Consider the following 13,836-nt stretch of genomic DNA (forward strand, 5'->3'; position numbering starts at 1 on the left):
CTACAGCGATTGTTTGCCTTTTCAGCACATGGCTTGATAGGGGCTGGCATTTCTAGGACATGCCTTTTATTTTTATCTGTTCCACTTATAACTAATTTATGGGTTAACTAGCCATTCTTTCATCCATATTAAATAGTTAATTAATTTTTATTTTAATATGCTTCGCGTAGATTAATATATTTATTGTATATTTTCAAAACGACTTTCCTATTATTATATTACCTATTATATATATTTTGTCAACCTTCGCTAGTCGAAGAGGCACTCGAAGAAGAAGACATACATATACTTTACGAATTATAACTGAAAAAAAAATTAATGAAATGAATTGTATGATACAAAACAATAGTTTGAGCCACATTTTAATCCTTTTACAAAACAATGCGATTTGAAATGTAAGTCTTCAAACGTAAAAGTTAAAGGGATGAAAACCAGAGAATACCTCAACAAATTCAGCTGACGGTTTGGGCGCGGCGTCACACCCGGGACACGAGAGCAAGACTCGCAGCGACTTCCAGTGCTCTCCCGGACAGCGTTCCGGACGCTCGCTTTGTGAATTAAAGTCTATTACGATCGAACTTCTTCGGAACATAAATGACTACCAACCGGAAAGCTGCTTCAAATATTTCCGATTCGAAAATGTGAAGTGCTCCTTCGTGAGGCGACCCGATAAAGCGACTATTATTTATTAGTGCCCTGGATTATGCTGTGGATTAAAGGATTTAACGCTGATTTGTACGCACTTTAGATGAATTGGAATTGGTAATTACATTTACATTTATAAAATAAATCTTGATAATACATTGACAGTATAAAGCTTTCATTGTAACTAACGTTAAAATTAATGCGCAATGTTGTCAAAACTATTTAGTTTAAAAAAATCTAATAATTTGAAGAAGTATTAAAATATTATGCAGAAATTTTATTCATTATTTATATAATACTGAAATATGCTATGAGCAGTGCTATACTATAAATATTCGCCTATAAATATACAAGAAATATTAAACTGGCAAACTAAAACGACCATAAAAAATCGCTGCTGCTAGTTTCAAATCGATTATTTTCATATTTTTAATAATGCTTCGACAACTTTTCGTAGCGTTAAACCATTATCACTTGTCTTCATAAAGGCATCGTTTTAGGTCGACAAAAACGAATTACCGTTTTCAGTCTACGCTAGTAATTCAATTCTACTTTCCTAAATCTCCAATTTTGTTTTGTGTGATTTTTTTCTTGTATTTCTGTCCTTTTTATATGTAACCATGCAATTCCTTCCACTAGTCACCTTATTTCGGTTTAGAACAATTACATTTACAAGTTATTATGAATATATATCCATTATGAATTCCTAATTCAATAATATTTTCTTAAATAAAGTGGGTTTACGCCGAAAAACATTTTTTTCATTAAATTAATAAATATTTAATCATCTTTAATACTTTTACTAGAGGTAAGGCCTTTGTGGAAGCCAGGTAGGTACATTTTTCATTTATACCGCTAAATAGCAATATTTACTTTGTAATTTGAATAAACAATGTATATATAACGATAACCAGATTGCAAATATTTATAGTTGGTGATGAACATTAACTATAACATTTTAACGGTAGTAGGCTTTGGGTCCATTTGGGTTGATGTAGGTACCGCACCCACTCACAAATTGTTCGACGGTCAAAATGTACTATTTAAAGGATATGTCCTAATATAATAACAGGCAACTAGAAAATAATTTAAATACAGTTTAATTGACGGTGTTTTGGTTTATGCGTTTCACAGTCCTAGTGTCTATGGGCAACGATGAACACCATTTGGAAAAATATTATTTCTTATAATTTAATAACTTTCAAAAACAGAATGAAGCAACTGTATTAGCACAGTTCTATTATTATCCGCAACATATGTACATTATGTTAAACAGGAATGACGAGGCAATGGTATGTTTCAAAGAAATGTTAAAAAAATTCCCCAATCTCATATTAACCATTTGTTAATAATATAATATTTATGTACCTTTATAGTATCTATCTATATAGCCCAATAAATTACCATCATAAATAATATTTGTAACTGATTCTTGAGTCTTTTTTTAAAAACAGATGACAGCGATGTTAAGATACATTTTCTATATTAATGTCTTCAAAAGAATACAAAACAAATAAATAATTCATGGATCAAATAACACTTACAAATGACTTCAAATGAGTGTTCTTCAACACTTATTTTTGTCGACTTCGTCCCACGCACGAGGCACCTCATTGATTTTACTTTCAACAATCAAGTACAATTCATATGCTATGTCGTTTGTAACACAATGATTTAGCATATTTTATTTATATTCTCAAACTATTCTACTTCTATCAAAAAAAGGATGTTTTTACATATGTAGGTAAAACTAGCCGTCTGTTCCAACTTCAACTTCGTACGATTAAAATTCGTTCCATTTTCGCAATTTAAAGTTAAAATTTCTAAAAATCCTTTTTTAAGCGTATGCTTACGATATAAATTTAAACGTATATTACAAATTTCATATTTCCGAGTCTACAGTAATTTTGGCTGAACGACTATCAATGCAATAGTTGTTCAGCACAATCGATTTTTTTAGTATAAAGACAAGAACGTAATAAAAAACTGTTCACCTTCAAGAAAATCATTTATACACATTTATATTGAAATTTCTATTATTTGTAGGTAAGTTATAATCATTTATACCCAAAAGAGTTTTGACAATAAATTTAAAAGTTAATTCGATTTTTAAATTAGAGCAAAAAATGTTTCAGTTCGTTTAGAAAACAGCATACAGCGAATTCACATTACGGTCGTATTGCCCATACTAGAACTAGTGATGCAATAAAGTCGAACAGTTAAAGAAAAAGAACTAGAATCGTTCCTCCAATTAGTATTAGTATTAGAGAAGTGCTTTCTTTCTTTGCAATTACATTATTAATGTTGTTGTAGATGTTATGTCTCTAATATGCTTAGATTTAACATGTATAAAAAGAGTTAATAATTGTACTTTTTATGGTTTTATTAATCACATGTTCGGCCATTCGAAATTCAATTCAATAAACATCGGCATATTACGAACATATTTTTTTACTACTCTTATTTCCAATTTTTTATTGTTGAAACTAAAGCTCACCAAGAGCTACCAAACAAAAAATCGGTTGGCAAACAGAGGAGAAAAGTTTGCTTAACTGTTTTATCTTTACTTATTTATATATAATATTGTGATAAGTATACTAAAAAAACTCATATTCGAAAGATTGTTTGATGTTTATTTGCTTACGTATTAAGAAATAACTAAATGTTAATAATAACTAAGCCTCAGTAGCATATGAAATAATAAAAACATTGAGCCATCTAGTCACGGGCATACCAAGCTCTTAATCTGAGAGTAACGGTGGACTGTATACGGTATTTGCATTATGAATAACTTTTGTTGACATTTTATAACGTACTAACGACTCGCTTTGACGCTGGACAGGGTCAGTAAAGGCTTTATTAATCAAATATATATATTACTAGCTGTGCCCGCAGTTTCACCCGCGTATAACTTAAAAAAAAACCACTAAGGGCAGTTAGCAGCTGGCCATGAGAAAAACAGATTCCCTTAAATCTATTCAGACATACTTGAACGTCTTTTCCTGTGCTTTATTTCCTATGAAGTTATCGTTTACAATCAAACGACACCTTCACAGGATATTGTGGCCTTTTAAAACTGAATGGTAACTCTGTGCGTTTAAAAATTAAGTATTATACTTATTATCAACAAACCGACTAAGTATAATTTTTCCATAACAATGTGTAAAATAATTTATGCGGCGACTAAACAAAATACTTACCTAACCTATAAACTTAAACTTACAACCCACTCAACTACCTGTTGAAATATGTCAAACAATAAAAAGTACTAAAAACTGTCTATGATCTTATATCGATCGATCTTTCATGACAATTAATGCCATGTTGATAAAAACATCTTCGCGAATACTGCTTTATTTTAGAACAATTTTGACTACCATACAAAAGGTTGTAGTGAGCCAACCTTAATATATATACATATATTATATTCCATCTCTATATATATATATATATATATATATATATATATATATATATATATATATATATACAGATGGAAATATGACATCACAGAAGTTTTTTAAAACTGTTAAAGAGGAACAATTCCGTCATATAACCTTTGCTTAACCTTAACCGTTTACGCAGCGCACGCAACGGAAGCTCCCAAAATTAATAAATTTTCCGCGTTTTTGGTACATTTTTCATTGATGCTCCGCTCCTATTGGTTTTAGCGTATATTATAGCGTTGTTATATAGCCTATAGTTAGATAAATGGGCTATTCAATACTAAAATACTTTTTCAATTCGAACCAGCAGTTCCTGAGATTAGCACGTTTAAGCAAACAAACTTCAGCTTTATAATATTAGTATAGATAAATAAAGTTTTCAGTGAGTTAAATAGTTTAAAAAATATTTGTGCACTTGATCATTTACAGTATTAACAACGACGTGGATGACGGGGACATCCGAGCTGCAGCATCGTAAATCGGACGATATGCATAAAATAAATTTTGATTCAACTTAAGTCACTATAAAATATATTAAATCGAATTAATAGTTTTCAGTAAGTTCACTAATGTAAAAAAAAACGCCATAATATACTTTTTTCTTATCAGAATGACATTTCATGCTTGTTATTATGCTTTAAAATCACAGACTTCCATATAATCATTTATACTATACCTATACTTAGGAGCAAGCACAAAACGCGGGCAATAGGTAGTTAAATAAATGCTATCGAAAAACAAAAGAATTGTGTATTACATATATTGTTATATATTTTTATTCCGTAATATGCGCAGTTTTTTTATAAGCTATTACTACCGTAACCTAACAAAATAGATTACAAACGAATACAGTTAGAGGAGTACCAGGGAGCGCAGTGCGTCTCCGACATACGTGCGTTCAATGCAAATATTCAATGCTGTAGGTAACAGCGCGACAATCGGCGCGCTTTACATATACGCGTGAGCGCGTTTACCGACGTATATCCAGCATTAGCTGATCCCTATTTAATATGATTGATAGATCAGAGCTCAACTTACATTGGAAAAATCTAAGTCTTTAAAAGTGAACATTTTTTAACTTTGTTTTGTTCCTATAAACTTTCAATCATAATCATTTTACAGACTCATTTATAGATGCCAAAAGTTTCAGCCATATCAACTAAAAATTTATTTTAAATCATTTTTATCGAATAAATGTTCGACAGGATTCTTTAAATTGACATGACTTTTTTATTTATAAACCGATTGAAATAAAACATACACAAAATTTTAAGTGAATTTTGCTACATAACATTAGTAAACCGCATCCAAATCAGTTAAGCCATTCAAGGCTAGCACAAATCTACAGATAAACAAACAAAAAATTTAACAATCATTGTTTTGGGTTCTATTACGTTGATAAGGGCCCCGAATATAGTTTTACTCGTATATCTTCCCTGTACAGATAGCGATCAGTTATATCTTTATTATATTATTTTTATATTATACTCATCTACAATAATTAGACAGATAGATTATGAAACAAGACATTGATTTTAATCAGCTCACCAATATGCAGCCAACCAACCTATTGGTTACAGCTAATAGCTACGCTACGATATATGTATATATATACGATAATGGATACGATTATTTGATAATATTTTTTTTTTATAGAATAGGAAGGTGGACGAGCATATGGGCCACCTGATGGTAAGTGGTCACCAAACGCCCTTAGACATTGGCATTGTAAGAAATGTTAACCATCGCTTACATCACCAATGCGCCACCAACCTTGGGATCTAAGATGTTATGTCCCTTGTGCCTGTAATTACACTATAATAAAATTTAAAATAATAAAATTTTACTTGTGGTAGGGCCTTTGTGCAAAAAATCAAGCTCGTCTGGGTAGGTACCACCCACTCATCACATATTCTACCGCAAAACAGCAGTACTTGGTATTTTTGTGTTCCGGTTTGAAGGGTGAGAGAGCCAGTGTAATTACAGACACAAGGGACATAACATCTTAGTTCCCAAGGTTGGTAGCGCATTGAAGGTGTAAGCGATGGTTAACAGTTCTTACAATGCCAATGATTATAGGCGTTGGTAACCACTTACCATCAAAATAATAAAAGAAAAAATACATTTAATGCATATACATATCTCTTTTTTATGGTTTTGTACCTTAAATTTTTTTTTGTCTTTGTTTCTTTTTGGTGAATAAAGTTATTTATTATTATTATTATGATATAGCGGCCTTGTTGTGTTAAGCCCAACCATTAATAACCAACACTTTGTTACTCTTAACATCCAGTAGTAGCGAGAAACCAATCTACTAACAAAATAATTCTCAAGAAGAGTAATAAAAATCTATTAAATCGTATTTCTTTAATTTATTATCGGATAAGTGTAAGCAATAGCTTTCGCAAAAGGTCAGCTTAAAGTTTTAAGCTCAATACAGTTTGAATAGGTACATATGTATATCTGTTGTAAGGGTTGATATTACCATGTACGATGGAAATGAATAAAAGGGTGGATCGTAAGTCGATGCGATAGGTGTGAACACCGAAAAAAAAACCTTCGTACTAATAACTACACATTTTAATCACAGCAGAAGTTTATTATATCATTTCGATATTTATCAGATCTGGTTCCATTAATGTGAATAGTCTACAGTATTAAAATACATACGACAATATATAAACAATTTTGAGAGTTATAGATAATATGTTAGACCGACTTAATGTGAATCGACTCTTATACTTTGGCAGGGTTTACCACATAACAATTAGGAATCGTAGGAACCAATTCTACTAACAAATTGTCAAAATCGAAGCGTGATCGTTAGAATGGAAAACGGATAAACGGTATCCATTTTCCTATTCTTCAATTTAATTATCGAATATTTGCATAAAAGTTAACAATTAAGTTTGTTTTTGACATAACGGTATATACTAACATATATCGGTTCGGTTCCGATCCGATTAAATATAGAATAGTCAAAGTTGGATCGGACTAGAATTGGGAAGGTATCGTAATCTTGTAGCTTAGTAGAATTCGACCGCTGTATCATAAATTTTTTCCTCGGCCACATGATATAATCCATCATCTAAACTATATAAAACTATAATTTTACCAAAAGTTTTACATCAATTGAAGAACATTTTTCTAAATAAATTAGATAATATGACAAACATTACTTTCCTTTTTATTCTATTATGCCGATGTTATGGCAAAATTATTTCAATATACTTATATTCTTCACGTTGTTATTATTTATAAGAGCCTTAAACGTATTTTTTTTTTGTTTTTAGTATCTAGTAGTACTAAATAACATTTTTTTTATTTCGTGCAATGAAATATACTGTAGGATTAATCCTTCTAGACTACTGTTATTGTCAAAACACACATTAAATCTATTCATTAAAAAGTAAGTTGATTAAACTCATAAAATTTGTTTGTGTTCATTTGCAAACATGTCTGGAAGATAAGATACGCGGATAATTTGAGTTAAGTATTACAGTTTTGCTGAAAGACAAATAGATGAGAATTGAGAACGACGCTAATGATGTCTGTTCAATTAGAAATGTTGTTAGGACGTAATTTATCTAAATGTACAAATGGCATTTACAAATAGCTTGAAACGAACTTACTATTTGAATACTAATTCTTAGCATTCTTAAAGAAGAAACCTTGAGCTAGGAACGTGGAAAATAGTCATTTAGTTTAGTGGAGTAAAAATTTTACTACTTGTGACTTTTTTTAATTAAACTTATAAATAAACCTTAATATATAAAATATATATAAATATAAAACCAATAATTTTTAAATTTATTTATAAAATTTAACGTTTCTTCCGAATAATAATCTCTTGTTATATCTTTTTGTTCTTCAAACAAGTCATACGCAAACAATAAACAGCTGCGCATTAATTCTACAGATAATTAAAGTTGGTTAAAAAGTAGATACTTAAATATACCATAGAGATATATAGACAGGCTTGATACAGGTAAAGTTTACGTCATAATCCATATCGAACATTACCCGTATATCATAAATGTCTGCATGAGTAGGTAATATATTTCTGTATTATGCCATATACAAATTAACATATGAGTCAACAGACACATTGTGTACTATTTGCTCTGTGCTTAATTTCCAAAGATAATTAGCCTGCTTCAAAATCAGGCTTTGTTTACACTTTAATAACACTCCCTAATCAACACGAATGTGTTTATAGATCTTACTGAATGCCTATTTTATCGTCGTCTGAATACGCCAATAAAATAGGCTATTTATATCATTAGCATGAATATGCTAATTGAATTTCTATATATACATTTTTTTATTCATTCAATCGATGACTTAAGTCTGAAATGAGATTTTGACATAAAAGGATATATTGTAATAGCGTGTCTATTCATGGCGATTATTGTAAAACTATACGACTTTACTTATAAACGTTGCTTAGCGGCTGTTTGGTTAAACTGTGATTTTGTTCTTTCTCTCATTGATTTGACATTCGAAAGAAGAAGACAACATTGTTTGCCTACTATAAATAATAATAATATATATAATATTAATGGTATATAATTGAAATTGACAAAGATGATTATTTTATTACAAAGACACAAAAAATGGCTTCACGAAATTATATCCCGATGGGGATGAAAAAGAAGAGGTACTTGCGTCGGTCTCCATTCACATCACACTCGTGTTTCTTAATACTAAAATTTACAGACTCGAAATTTTCTAACGATAATCTTCACAAATTACATAGATAGCCATTGTGTTCGGTTTTTTTTCCAATATTAACTCCCAAGTGGTCAACCCTTGAAGTGATACCTTACGAGCACGCCGAGCGAAGAGAATGAGTAACAACTACTATTATGCGCCTCACGTATATGCCATAATTTTTTTATTTTCATTTTAATTTACGCGATAACTATGTATCCGATTGTTATAGAGTTGTAATATAAATATTACGGGTACGAATGAAATAATAATTACATTTATTTTTTATTAAAAATCGTTGTATTCAATTGGATTCCATCCCAGCGCCACCTATCCCAGTGCTCAATCAACAATGCAGGAATTATATAATAAAATGATGCATTTTTGACTGAAGTTTCATCAGTTAACATTTGTCGGGATCACGTGGTATCTGAATGGGAGATTCAAGCGATCTACACTCACAAGTCGACACCTGAATATGTAATATTATAAAAGAATTATAACAGATTAGACAATTTCGGATTGGCCTCATTGTATTATATTACCAATGCCTATATCGATCAACTAATCTTTTATGGCATATTTCATGTACAGACACGATCTTGTTACCGAGTAAAAGTAAATATTAATCTATACGAGTATTGGAATGTATGTAGCATCACGTTTTCACAAATTTCAATAAATAGATACAATCCAAAACCTAATTATGATTCGTTCTCTCATAGTCTTGTAATATTTAATTACAGGAAGTGTATGTTTGTTTGTTTATCTTCTTCTTCGTCGTGACACTCTTGTCAGAGCGGTCGTGGTCGCCATAAAGTATTATGAATTTTTCGGCGCAGATGTTATTCGCCTCACGAGCCTTTGCCATTAATGGTGAGCCTGGTGCATTTATGCAAAGGACCGACAACAGTTGTTTTTATTTGGTCGGTCCATCGCATGTGCGTCCTTCCACGTGGTCTGGTGCCATCCTTGCTTTGCCTTGAATAACAAGGCGCTCTATGGGGTCATTTCCTTGCCGGGAGACGTGTCCAAAAAATGTAAGTATGCGCTTTGGAACCAGCGCCTAAAGACGCTGTTTGATGCCGAGTTCTTAAAGCATGGAGATATTGGTGCGAAATTCGGTCCACAAAACTCTTAGCATTCGTCTCCAGCACCACATCTGCAGAGCATCGATCTTCTTTTTTTCGACCTGCCGCAAAGTCCACGTCTCCGCAGCGTATAAAAATCTGGGGAAAACAAGCGTTAGTACGAGCCGGATCTTGGTTGCTTTGATAATGTTCTGTTCCTCTATATTTTCTTCAGCCTCTCCATTGCAGTTCTCGTAATTGCCAGTTGTTTTTCGGCCGGTCTACGATCATCATCTTCGTCTTACTGCGGTTAAGCTTTAATCCGAATTCTTCGCATACCTGTTCCATTTTAAGAAGCAATTCTTCCATATGAACCGCGTCGGATGCAAACAGACGCAAATTTGTAATCTTGGGCCCACCAACTGCAGCACCGTCACTCCAGTCCTCAAGCGCAATACGCATTACCTTAGGCGCTTTTACGAAAAGGCGCCTAAGAAGATGAACTAAGTGTTTCGGTGTACCTATGTCCAGCAACACCCTCCATAGTTTGGACCATTTTACTGAGTAAAATGCCTTTGAGAAGTCAACAAAACAAATATAGGTAGGCTTGTAAATCTCGAGAAGGAAGCCGATCGAAGAATTCGCTTGGGATTGGCAGCATTTGGCTCTTGGTTTGTCTATCTGTTCTCACTTATATTCTAAACTATCGATCATAATTCGACTAAAGAGTGACTTGATCGCATTGTATGTACCAACACTGTATGTGTTCAATAAAAATATATAAGTTGTCTACATATTAGATGACAAATAAATGAATAGTTAGAAGTAGATGATAAATTCGGACAAGAATATTTTCTTATTTATTTGTAATATTTCGCTTTTTTTCCGTACTCGGATTTTAGTTTTTTTATAGATAAACAGAATATTGTAAGAATACCAATGAACATAGTGATTTACAGTCCATTAATAAAAATAATAAAGTATATAAAAAAAAATTACATCTGTTATAAAATCATTTTCTGGGTCTGAGATAAAATTCTATACTCAAGATAAATCAGTTCGTGCTTAAGCTGTAAATATTGGTATAATTTATACGGTAATTCATTCCAAAAGACATTTTAAAACCCGCTATTTTATTATGTAATATTACTAAAACGTTTTCAATTATAATGCAAAATGCAAATTGAAATTTAATTTATAGTTTTCTATTAATTTAATCTTACATCGTTTTAAATGAAATTTATTAATAAATTTCTAAAAATATTTTATTCAAAATAACGAAACAGCATGAGGATAAATGACTGTTTTTATTATATTATTATTTATTAATTCAATTCACACATTCAATTTATATGACATTTTATTACTAGAATCCGTCTAGGCATTCGTGCGTGATTGAGTAACGATCGTATATACATATGTGTAATGACCTGATTTTGCACTAAGTATCTACAAGACTTGAGTCATTAGAAGCAATAGAAACACATTTCTTTTAACGTTTAAAATATTGTACATACTCTATCTCTATATTCTTCTTATTATATATATATATATATATATATATATATATATATATATATATATATATATATATTACATATTTCTTTCTTTGTCTTTATCTATTATATTCAGACACCTGTCGAAATATTATAATATATTATTGTAGTATCGCGCTCAAAACCTAAATCACTACATATTATAAAACAAAGCTGCTCCACAGCGTCTGTCTGTCTGTTTAAGCGCGATAATCTCAAAAACTACGAATTTTCAAACGATTTTCACCAATGGATTGTGAACGAATTTATGTGATAGGTTTATGTGTGTAATTCATTAAAGTATTGTATAAATTTGCTGAAATATGACGATATCCGAAAAATTATTCCTAATGGGATATTTACTGGCGTAATCCAATAGAGTTATATGTATTAAGAAATAAACGTTTTTGTATAATATATGTTCGTGTATCTAAGAATCAGCCATAAAATAAATCCGCAAAAATGTTTGGTCATCAGTATGATATGAACAAGCCTACCGTGCTGATAAACCTGCCCCAGCAATTTGAATATTCATATAAAACTACGTCGAACCATGGAAATTCTAAGAAATCACTTGTTTTCGGCATAATAAACAAATATTATAATATTATTAAAGTATTAACTAGTTTACACAAAATATTCATAAATTGTATAACCAAACCTTTCTGTTGAAACAATCTATCTATTGCGGGAATATAATTCAATAGTTTCTGAACATAATGAATACTAACTTACTAAGATATTAATACAAGGTCGCATATATAAGTATCTATGATGAAAATAAGATCTTAATCGCATTTAAAACTTAGAAACCATAACTTGTTATGATTTCCAAACAGTCTGTGATATTAAAATATAAATAGCAGTGCTTAGGAAATTGACACGTAAATCTCGTTATCAAAGTGATGAAGGATCAAAGGGACGGATGGATGGAATTGCTAATAGTATTAAAAGAATCCTATATGAAGTAAATTAGTTTTATATTTTTGTACGAAGTTCTTTTAAAACTTAACTATGTTGTCGAAAGTACTTATAAGCCTAAAATGTTTAAGTTAAATCAATACTTTAACATAATACATTTTTTTATTATTAAGTAGTTTTGCATTATGTGTATTTAATGTAATCAAAGTAAACTTAATCTGTACCAAAGTGGTAAAGTAACGTAAGCTTTTCAACAAAGTCAGCAGCTTTGGTGAAGTTGGGTTCATGGGTGAATTTACTTAAGAGTTGCCTCTATCAACTTTGAATATTTCAGAAAAGACCATATATCATCTAAGCATTTTTTTTGTATTTTGTTTAAATAAAAAACACATTATTTTTTTAGTAACTTTACTTTTAGAGGAGTTTTTATCCATTGTTGGGATCACCAATTATTCCATCGACAAACATCACAACCCTGTTTTGCTGTATTTCGGCGTGAAAGATAAGCCAACCAGTGTAATTGAAGACCAAAAGGTGTGGTTTGTATTTCTTGCCGTGCTGATGTCAATGTGCAAAGGTGACATCAGGTGACCCTGTTAATCTATTTTTTATATTCATTAGTATTTACACTATTTTTTTATTAAGTGTTCCTGTTCCGCTAATTTATTTATGTTGTTTTTCAAACATTAAAATTACATTTTTAAATATTTGGAGGAAATTTTTAATTTTTTCAGTTAAAGAGAAGATGTTGAAGAAACTGATGAAAAGCGTAAGGATTTTAAATAAACTAAGAGACGTGATCATGAGCTTCTTATTTCTGTAATATCTTCCATGCGTCTATGTGTTTTACCTTCAAAATATTTATATAAGCCTTCATCAAAATATTTATGTTATAACGTAATTTCTATTGACAAAACGTTTGAACGTTCTCTTATGTCACATATCAAAGATGATTGCACACTGTAGGCTATGTGACTTCTTAGGTTTAATTACAAAACACAGCGCAGTTTTAGTGAAACAGGTAAAAAAGCGCCAGGTAAATCAAACGCCTTATTTGTTTGATACTCTCTTCGATCAATAAAAACATACTAATTTCCTTTTGTTTTCTTTTACTAGTCTAATCTTTTCAATGTTTATGCAAAGAAAAAGTTCGTTTACAAATTAGATCTTCTTCAAAATATATGTACATGTTCTTTTAGGGAAAAGTTTTTTTAAGTCAATTATCCTCAACCAATTATCACTAGATTTTATCATATTTTTTTTAATATATTTATAAGAGACTACTCTAGTTGCCATGAGCGAATTTATGTTTATATTCCTAGACAGACAAGTATATTCTTGTACGTGACATTAAAATCCCTTGAGGTGTTTGTTAGCTTTCTTACAAGAATATTGTATTTGGAAAGTATTTCTTGAAGTTTATGCTTGATTATATTTTTCTTTCAATAATCTTATCATAATTTTATAGAGTGAACTTGCATATGTTGTTTATTTTAATGTAATAAT

General features: G+C 30.7%; 1 protein-coding gene across 1 annotated transcript in view; it reads left to right on the plus strand.

Moving 5' to 3' along the window:
- The first annotated feature begins 558 nt into the window (after nucleotides 1-558).
- LOC126770686 (uncharacterized) overlaps nucleotides 559-13,836 on the plus strand; it is a 36,267-nt gene continuing 22,989 nt past the window's right edge. Inside the window, exon 1 of the mRNA XM_050490197.1 lies at nucleotides 559-762. The gene's annotated coding sequence lies outside the window, so the exon portion shown is untranslated. The remainder of the gene's footprint in view (nucleotides 763-13,836) is intronic.

The sequence above is a fragment of the Nymphalis io genome, chromosome 9 (genome assembly GCF_905147045.1).
Source record: "Nymphalis io chromosome 9, ilAglIoxx1.1, whole genome shotgun sequence".
Taxonomy (NCBI): Eukaryota; Metazoa; Arthropoda; class Insecta; order Lepidoptera; family Nymphalidae; genus Nymphalis; species Nymphalis io.